Genomic DNA, 9,703 nt, shown 5'->3' with positions numbered 1-9,703 from the left:
ATTGATACAAATATGTTTCACAGTGTTATCTTATCATCTTTTAGATATTCATAGAATCTACAGTGATGTTACCTCTCTCATTCCTAATATTGGCAACTGTCATTTTTCTTTTATCTTTTTTCATCAGTCTGGTGAGAAGTATGTCAATTTTATTGATATTCTCAAAGAACCAGTTTTTGGTTTCATTGATTTAAAAATTTTTCTGATTTCTAGATAATTGATTTCTGCTGTGATATTTGTTTTATTTCTTTCTGCTTTTTCCTTTGGAAGTTGGTGTCATCAAATTGAGATTATTCTTATTTTCATCAAATTGAGATTATTCTTATTTTCCAGTATAAGTATTAAGTGCTTTAAATTTCTTCCTAAGTACTATTTTCATGGCATCCCACACATTTTGATATGTTGTATTAATTTCCTGGGGCTGTCATAAAAAAGCACCATAATGTGGGTAGCTTTAAGCAACAGAAATTTATTCTCTCATAGTTCTGGAGGCTAGAAGTTTCAAATCAATGTGTCGGCAGGGCCATGCTTCCTCTGAGACTCTGGGTAGAATCCTTCCTTGCCCCTTCCTAGCCTGTGATAGTGGCTGTAATCCTTACTATACCTTCGCTTGGAGGTGCATCACTCCAATCTCTGCCTCTGTCATCATGTGATGTTCTTCCTGTGTGTCTCTTCTCTTCTTGTAAGGATACCAGTCATATTGGATTAAGGGCCCACCTTATCCAGTATTACCTCATCTTAACTAATTATACCTGTAATGACCCTGGAGGTTTAGAACTTGAACATACATTTTTTTGAGGGGGGAGCAATTTAACCAATTAAGAATTGTGTTTTTATTTTCATTCTGTTCAAAAAAACATTCTAATTTGTCTTTTGACTTCTTTTTTTAGACCCATGTATTATTTAAAAGCATGTTTTTTAGTTTTCAAATATTGGAGAAATTTTCAATTTAATTTTTTGTGACTGTATTCTTATGGCCTTTATATGTCTGAAAAAAAATCTCTATTTTGACTTTATTTTCCAAAAACTTTTCCTATGGGTACAGTGTTCTAGGTAGACGGTTTTATTTCCCCTTCAGTAGTTTGGACATATTGCTCCAGTGTCTTCCCTCTTGCATTGTTTCCAACAGGAAATCTACTGTCATTTTTATGTTTTTTAAATCTGTATATTGCATGTCTTTTTTTCTTTGGCTGCTTTTAAGACTTTCTCTTTATCACTTGTTTTGACTAGTTTTATTATGATGTGCTCTGGTGTAGTGTTTTTCATGTTTCCTGTGCTAGGGTTTATTGAACTTTTTGGACTGGAGGTTTATAGTTTTCATCAAATTTAGAAAGTTTTGGAGGTTTCTCTTTCTCCTCTGCATGGGAAACTGTAAGTACACATATCTTGGGTTGCCGGAAGTCTCACAGCTCACTGATGCTACGTTCATGATTTGGGAGGGTTTCATTTCCTTTTTCTCTCCATGTTTCATTTTGATGGTTTCTATTGTGATATCTTTAAGTTCACTATTTTTTTCTTCTTCAATTTCTAATCACCATTAATCTCATTCAGAGAATTTTCACCTTGAGCAATGTATTTTTTTAAGCTCTAGAAGTTTGATTTGGGTCGGATTCATTATATTGAACGATCTATTGTCTCATTGAATCATATTTTCCTGCTTTTTGCATGCCTGGTAATTTTTCAACTTTACTGAGGTATTATTGACCCATACAAATTGTATATATATATTTAAGGTGTACACTGTGATGTTTTTGATATACAAATACACTGTGAAATGATTACCATAATCAAGGAAATTAATTAATCCATCACCTTGTATAGTAACCCTAAAATTTTATTTTGGTGTGAACTCTCAGCAAATTTTAAATTACCATTACTAACTATAGTCTCCATGCTATACACTAGGTCTCCAGAAATTATTCATATTATAACTGAAAGTTTGTACCCTTCGCCAACATCTCCCCAGTTCCCTCCAACCCCAGTCCCTCGTAACCACATTCTACTCTCTGCTTACATCAGTTTGACTATTTTAGATTCTACATATAGGTGAAATCATGCAGTATTTGTCGTCTTCTGTCTGGCTTATTTCACTTAACATAATGTCCTCAAGGTTCATCCATATTATCACAAATTGCAGGATTTCCTTCTGCTTTAATGCAGAATTATACTCCATTGTATAAATATATCACATTTTCTTTATCCATTCATATATTAATGGATACTTGGGTTGCTTCCATATCTTGACTACTGTGAATAATGCTGCAGTGAACATGGGAGTGCAGATAGCTCTCGGAGATAGTGCTTATGTTTCCATTGGACATATGCACAGAAGTGAAATTGATGGATCATATAGTAGTCCTATTTTTAACTTTTCAGAAGAAATTCAGTGTTGGTTTCCATAGAGGCTGTACCAATTTACAGTCCCATCAACAGTGTACAAATGTTCCCTTTTCTTCACAACCTCACCAATACTTGTTATCTTTTATTTTGATAATAGTCAATCTAATGAGTGTAAGGTGATAACTCATTCTGGTTTTGATTTGCATTTCTCTGATATTAAGTCATCTTATCACACACACATACACACACAAACACAAATAAATAAATAAATAAATAATGAATAAATAAATAGGGTGGGAGGAAACTTTCAGAGGTAATTGGTACGTTTATGAGATTGATTATGGTGATGATTTCATGGGTATATGCTCATCTTCAAACTCTTGAAGTTATATACATTAAATATGTGCAGCTTTTTGTATGTCAATCATACCTCAATAAAGTGCTTTTAAAAAATACTTTATTGTATTTTTAGTAGGCATTCAGAAAATATTGCAGTTAGATGCATGTGCTCAATCTGCCATCTTAGGACAGAGTCAATGTTAGTAAATATTAACTATTAGCACTATACTAAATATTCTCAGGATAAAAAGATATTCTCAAAAAATAGACTTGTAAAACTTTAAATAAAAGGTTAGTTCTTTGCCCCTTTCTCAATTGAAAGTAAGGAAAAGTCATCATCATTGAAATTAGGTTTCTCACTTTCTGGAGAAACCTAATTCTCACATTCTTCTGAAATGGAAGCACATTTAAAGATTGATTATTTGGGGCTTTCCTGTGCATTATCACTTTGAAGATGGTTGGGCTTAATGGAGTTGTTCTATTCAAGAACTAAATGAATATAAGGACAATGTTGAAAATAAATAGCTTATAGTTCTTTAAACATTAATCTGTAATACCTGGATTTATTCTTTGTAAGCTCAAAACCCTGCTCAATCAATTTAGCCCGATTTTGTTCCAGGACAGATACACTAAATACTATGTAAGTGGTTTCTGCCAATGACCTTTCTAGTGTGAGCTTGAAATGCTCCCTTCTCTGTGCATCAGTTTCCATGGAATTTTTCATTCAAAAACAAAGCTTATCCATTTGTGCTAACCTGGATAAAATGTTCCCATCATTATTTTGCAGTGTTGTTTACATTTTCCAGTTCCAGTCCAATCAAGTTTACAAAGTTTTGGCAGTCTTTGTAGGGAAAGCCGCTTAAGAAAGGAAACCAGTAATGTGTTACAAATTCTCCATTTAAAATATTCCTTTTCTTGTTTCTGACTCAACTGCAATCAAACAAAATAAGATTGCTTCTAAGAGATAGAGAGATTAGAATAGTGGAAATTTGTAACTCCTAAAACCTGTATCAACTGTAGTTTAGTTTTGATTGATCTTATAGGAAAGTGCTCAAACTTTCCTTTGATGTAAAGTTTCATTTGGAAAGTCCAGACATGCATCAATGAGCCTAGATGAATTTGCTATTTTATCATCTGGCAGCAGTTTGGCTATTTTCGTTGAAATGATGTTGGCATTTTTTCCCTTGTGGATATTTTTACTATGTGTTGCCAAGTACCAAAAAGATAGGTCCTTCCAAATTCCACGATTCTGTATGTTTACTGCGCAAATGATTTTTTCCCCCTAATCTTCACCCTAATTCAGGGAACTTAACTCTCATTTGTTAAGTCATTACTGGGAGAAATAACTCCTTCATTCTTTGTGAGTCTGATTTAGGAAAAAGGACATTTTATGTCTCCCTTTAATTAAAAAAATAAAACTGGCCCTTCAAAACAAATCTGAATCTAATATAATTTTATAATAGAAAGGAGAAGCTGCAAGGGAGATTTTATGTATGGTTTCTAAAACTATACTTAGTTACAGAGAGCAAATACTTTTTTTGAGCACTTATCCCATGAAACTTTGTGAGTGTAAGAGAGTAAAGAATCAGAACAAATTGAAACATAAATGTGGGGATAGATTTATTATTTTTTTAAGCCACTGCCATGAGTTTCCTGGCTCAACTAGTGGGAGATGTCAAGCAATAAACTGAAATAAATGAACACTGAAACCAAATAAGAACCATAACTTATGAAAGGATATGTTTTAGTTTGGGAGAAATCTTGCTTTGGCTGATGAGACCCTGTTCAGTTTTTGTGTTATAATCAGAGCAAATATATTGACATGCAACCTGACATGCATGTACAGCTTTTCAAAGTGACTCTCACTAATATTGGAAATTCTTGATTGCTTACCAATCTAAAGAGAGGTTAGCCAAAGACTCAAGCTTTGCTAAGCCCACCTGAAATATCAGACCCCACCTTTTCTCTGTGTTTGTGCTGCTACGATACAAATGCAGGAACTTCAAGGGATTGTGTAGAGTGGAGGGCAGATAGGAGAGAGGAAGGGAAAAGGAGACAAAAGAAAATGCAGGTCTTCATCAGATGAAATTAAATTTTCCTTTCTTTCTGTGTTCTGAATGGATGAAAAAATACAAAGCAATCACATCAGTCACCTCCTAGCACAGATATTTTGCTTTTGCTGCTTTTAGCCAGAACACATTGTGATTTTCTGTGATAGTCACATGTTGCCAACTGCAATGGGTGTTTTGGGTCTTTCTCAGATTTTAGTTTAAGGCATATACAATATTTTGAGAATGCCTGTCCTAGAAGATTAGTCTAGTTCCAATATTAGCTCCAAATTTATACTATAATATTTTGCATGGCAGGCAACTATAAAAATTCATTCCATGACATCTTGAAGCTTTATGGAAAATTCTCACTGATTTTAATGAATCTTTTTGTTTGGAGATTTTGGGGTCAAGATGATGGGTCCTGCTGAGATCTAGCTGAACTAACATGCTTTGAACGATTCCCACAAATGTTTATTAGAATCAGCTAAGTGATTATATGCTTATCAGCAAAACATTCTTAACTGTCCTCCTGAAAGTTGTGTCAATTCGCTTCCTGCGAGTCACTCAAACTATTTTTTTTAAAAGTTAAATGTGAGCACACTGAACAGAGATAGTAAGGAGTCTCATGTGCTATGTAGAAACTCACAGTTATTATTTTTAAAAATATATTTATTTTATTTTAGCTGCATTTGGTCTTTGTTGCTGCACGCAGGCTTTTTCTAGTTGCAGCGAGCGGGGGCTACTCTTCATTGTGGTGCGTGGGCTTCTCATTGAGGTGGCTTCACTTGTTGCAGAGTACGGGATGTAAGCATACAGGCTTCAGTAGTTGCGGCACGCAGGCACAGTAGTTGTGGTGCACAGGCTTAGTTGCTCTGCGGCATGTGGGATCTTCCCAGACCAGGGCTTGAACCCGTGTCCCCTGCATTGGCAGGCGGATTCTTAACCACTGCACCACCAGGGAAGCACTTACAGTTATTTTTCACAAGCCATGAAATGGACATGAATTGGAAAAATGCATAGTTTTACTTCAGAGCATCAAAGAATATTCCAGAAGATCAAGACAGATCAAATTTAAGAGAAAGAGATCAAAAGAAGCAATTAAATAAGAGACAATGTGAAGAAAGTATGATGAGACATCAAAAAGAAAAGACTGGTGAGAGGAGGACAGGCATGATATGTGAAGATTTGAACAAGATTGCTGGATGACTATTTGCTCTGGAAGGTGTGTGAGATCCACTGCTAGGCTAAGAGAGGTGGGTAGAAGTTTCAACACTCATGACAAGAAGAAAGATTGAACGTAATGATTGTGTCCTGCACATGGCTTCCTTATAAATCTCCATGTGTGTGCTCCAGACTTTTACACTGCAATGTGCATAGAATTGGTTTATCCACTCCTTTCCACTATTGCTCACTTCATATAAACATTCCCCTAGTGGTTTAAACATTTCTGGAAGCAATTATGTTTCTTAGAAGTAAGTCTCTGCTTTCCAATTAAGATGCTATGAAAAATGTTGCCAGTCTTAAAAGTCAGACATTTTCTATTCCCGCAAAGGATCTTTAAACTTCCTATGAAGAAATCATTGTCAATGACCTAGGATCTTAGAAACTTCTACAGGTATACATCTAAATATCTATCTGCTTATCTACCTAATTATACACATACATTTCTTTTTAGATGCTCACATTCAGTTATAAATATATGCATACTCACAAAAGCCGACCTCCAAGACTGTTCATAAATTCATGTTTCAATATCCTGAACTTGGGAAAAATTAAGAAAAGTTTTATTCTTTTCAAGATAAACACGTTTGAATTAGAATATTTACAAACAACAAATGTTTCAAGTCTCCACTTCTCAAAATTACGAGAAAAATCCACTACTTTATATCATTTTAAATTGTGCATCCTACAACTAAGCAGTTAAATTCAAAATTTTAGTCCTCAATTCATTGACAATGCAAATTATTTGTCAGCATTTGGGAGTCAAACAGGGTGAGAGGGGAGAGACTTTACATATTCCAGGTTTAATATCTAAGCACCAGATGGAAACAATTCTACAATGAAAGAAAGAAATCTGTTAGGATATTTTGGAGATCTGTTCAGTTCAGCAGCACGTCACTGGTTATGGAAGCCAATTTCTCAGAGGACTTATTTGAATTGCAGATACTGAAGTAGTGCACTAATTTAACCCAGAAAATGCTGAATTTTTGAGTTATTTAAAATTTAATAGTTCTTAGGTTTAAAAAAGTACCCATTTTCTTTCACTAATGACCTTTATATACCTGAAGCAAAGAATTTTGAAGCAAAATGTGAGGGGAAGGCGTTTTCTTTAATATAAAATTGAAATGACAATAAAAAATTTCACTGTTAATATCTACAACTATGGCCATTTTAAGGGAACTGTAGAATTGTCTACATTTATTTTTGCTATGAAAATCTTTTATCCAGGACAGCTTATGGCATTTAATATTAAAGGATTCAAAACAATTAACAACAATTAAAATAAATTAACTTATACATCTTTCAGAAAGTGATTTTTAAGTGAATCCGTGCATAAACAAAGGGCAACAAAATCTGCTTGGTAAATAATGGATGGTTGAGCTTTGACAATGAAAGACTGGGGAACTAGTGGGGTACTAAGCAATAAATCTCAGAGGGGGCCTCTTTCATATTCATACCTATGTTTTTTTGGCAAAATAAGTGTTAAAATTTGAAGCCATATGACAGCAAAATTATGCATTACATGGTGAGTTATAGATTTTGGATGAAATCCAACTCAAATACGTTCATAAGAACTTGACATGATAAACAAAATACATTGCTTTTCCAAACTGCAGTTTGTTTAAAATGAAAAAAAAAACAAAATACTACTGTTATAATAGATGATCAGAACGTCAATCCTTCCCACCACCATTACCAGATTTTTATTTCATGAAAAATTGTGAGAGGACTGTATCTCTCTACAATGTACTGAGAGCCTCAAATAAATGAGGATGGAACTAATAGAGCAGGCAGTGAGGAAATCTTGTTTATATATTTTGGGTGCTGAGAATAGGGAGATTCTTCGTGGTGAGCAAAGGGAACAAAATATCCGTCTCCAACCCTCTGTCTTGGTCCTACCCTTTCTGCTATATATTTGGATGTTTGAGCAGAGATGGAAATAAGGCAAGAGGGAAATTTAAAGGCATTTAAAACATCAGAGAGGTGCAGAAGAAAAAAGTAGGATGGAATAGTGGTGAGGAAACTATTCTCTTGAGTCATCTATATGGTTGAATTCTTGGTTTCTAGGTAAAGGACATTACTAAGTGACACTTACTGTCTTCTAATAAGTCAAGTCTTTGAGACAGTTAACCTACCTGCATAGTATTAAACCAAAGGAATAATCTGAGACGAAATAGAAAATAGATTTCATGGTGCTGGGGTTGTCTTTGAGAAACTTAGGGGAGTAATTTAAACATCTTTATATGGACTTTACCTATAGGTTGCACACTTTGTCTTGTTAAAAAAGATGGGACAACTTTTTCAAACAATTTGCAGTTGCTCTGAAGAGGTGAACTTAAATCTGCCAAGGGACGACTCGTCCATGAATCAAGAAACCTGCCTTCAAGTTCCATATCTGCAGCTCACTGTGTGAAGTAATCATATCTGTTTTCTTCTTACTCTGCAGTATTCTACCCCATAAAATAAGGAGGTTGATTTAAATGATTTCTAAGATCTCTTCAAGCTCTGAACATTAATGTTTCTAGGTTTGCTTTATTCTAAGAACTGAAACACCTGTGATTCCTCAGTATACTGAGTGTAATAAATACGTAGTAAATATCTGGCAAAGGCCTGTGAATATTTGAATGTCCTCCCCTATTCATCAATATTGTTCCTACCTGTGTTTTCTGTTCTGTAGAAATCTGTGCCTTACAAATTTAACATCTGGGAAACACTGATTAGATAACTCAGTTTCTACTTCTTGACCTGTTGATTGACTTGATTATGGAACACGATCAGTCCTTTTGGATTCTTGGAGATAACTTTATGAGGCAGAATGTAGAAGTGTTTGATGATAGGGATTTTGTTTGCTAAGGCTGGTAACATGCAGAGTATTGAAAAGTGGGGTTTGGGTAATAAAGGCACTGACAGAGAAACCGGGTCAATAATGGACAATCTTAAATACTGAAGGGAATATCTCTCTATATATTTAAGTTGAGAACTACTTGCTTATGCTCACTGGAGTCGTGATCCTCATGCTGAGTGTTTGGAGAGTTAGCTCTTTTTTTCTGATTTCACATTAAAGTCACTGGGGTCTGTTATTCGTCATACGAAATTGTTCTATAATAATAAGATACAAACTTACAAAATCTCCCTGCACTAAATTATCAAATAGAGGAATTTGAGGGATGGAGTACAGCTTTTTGGTGATCTTTTCCAATTTCCTATTTAGAAATGGCTATGACACGGGAGCAGAAGAGGGGTGGGATGAACTGGGAGATTAGAATTGACATATATACACTAACGTGTAAAATAGATAGCTAGCGGGAACCTGCTGTACAGCACACAGAGCTCAGCTTGGTGCTCTGTGGTAACATAGAGGGGTGGGATGGGGGGTTGGGATGGAGATCCATGAGGGAGGGGATATATGTATACATATAGCTGATTCGCTTCGTTGTACAGCAGAAACTGACACAGCATTATAAAGCAACTCTACCCCAATTTTAAAAAAAGAAATGGCTATGCATAATAAAGTGGTTAGTAATGTGGGCTTAGAATAAGACTAGTGTATTTCCCAGCTTCTTTGCCTCTTAGCTGATAACTTAGGACATTTATTTTGGGAGAACTCAGCTGTTACTTATTTATGTATTAAAATATTTTTTTAATATATATATTTTTTCCCCAAGTCTAACATATACACAAGCTGAAGCCTGTCCTATTTTTAAGACACACTTTAGTCTCCTAGATGGTAGAGCATTATCCAAATGAATAGG

The sequence above is a fragment of the Neophocaena asiaeorientalis genome, unplaced genomic scaffold (assembly GCF_003031525.2).
Source record: "Neophocaena asiaeorientalis asiaeorientalis breed wild unplaced genomic scaffold, Neophocaena_asiaeorientalis_V1.1 scaffold55, whole genome shotgun sequence".
NCBI classification, from domain to species: Eukaryota; Metazoa; Chordata; class Mammalia; order Artiodactyla; family Phocoenidae; genus Neophocaena; species Neophocaena asiaeorientalis.
Note: the sequence above shows the minus strand (reverse complement) of the source record.